The sequence below is a fragment of the Bison bison genome, unplaced genomic scaffold (assembly GCF_000754665.1).
Source record: "Bison bison bison isolate TAMUID 2011002044 unplaced genomic scaffold, Bison_UMD1.0 scf7180017853685, whole genome shotgun sequence".
Taxonomy (NCBI): Eukaryota; Metazoa; Chordata; class Mammalia; order Artiodactyla; family Bovidae; genus Bison; species Bison bison.
Window position 1 is genome coordinate 1757 of NW_011484258.1, and position 588 is coordinate 2344.

Consider the following 588-nt stretch of genomic DNA (forward strand, 5'->3'; position numbering starts at 1 on the left):
AAGTCACTCAGTCGTGTCCGACTCTTTGCAACCCCATGGACTATACAGTCCATGGAATTTTCCAGGCCAGAATATTGGAGAGGGTAGCCTTTCCCTTCTCCAGGGGATCTTCCCAACCCAGGGATCGAAGCCAGGTCTCCTGCATTGCAGGTGGATTCTTTACCAGCTGAGCCACAAGTGAAGCCCAAGAATCCTGAAGTGGGTAGGCTATCCCTTCTCCAGCGGATCTTCCCAACCCAGGAATTGAACAGAGTCTCCTGCATTGCAGGCGGATTCTTTACCAACTGAGCTATCAGGGAAGCCCAGGGATATATTCCTACCCCTAATCTGCAAAACAAAGACAAAAACTCAAACCCTCCGAAGGGCTTAAACGCTAACCGGGTAGCTCAACTGATAAAGAATCCACCCTCAATGCGGGAGACCCCGGTTTGATTCCTGGGTTGGGACTGAGCAGACTGAGCGACTAAGCACAGAATACAGCACAGGTCACAGGTTGGGATCCCTGATGAGGATGTGACGCTCCTAATAGTGTCCTGCACATTCCCTGAGAGTCTTCCCAGGTGGAATGTGTGTGCGAGTGCTCAGTCA

The 588-nt window shown here is 51.4% G+C and overlaps 1 protein-coding gene across 1 annotated transcript in view; it reads left to right on the forward strand.

Moving 5' to 3' along the window:
- The window catches only part of RGN (regucalcin), a gene marked incomplete at its 5' end in the record, with an annotated part of 9934 nt that overhangs the window by 338 nt on the left and 9008 nt on the right, over window positions 1–588 (forward strand). The window lies entirely within an intron of this gene.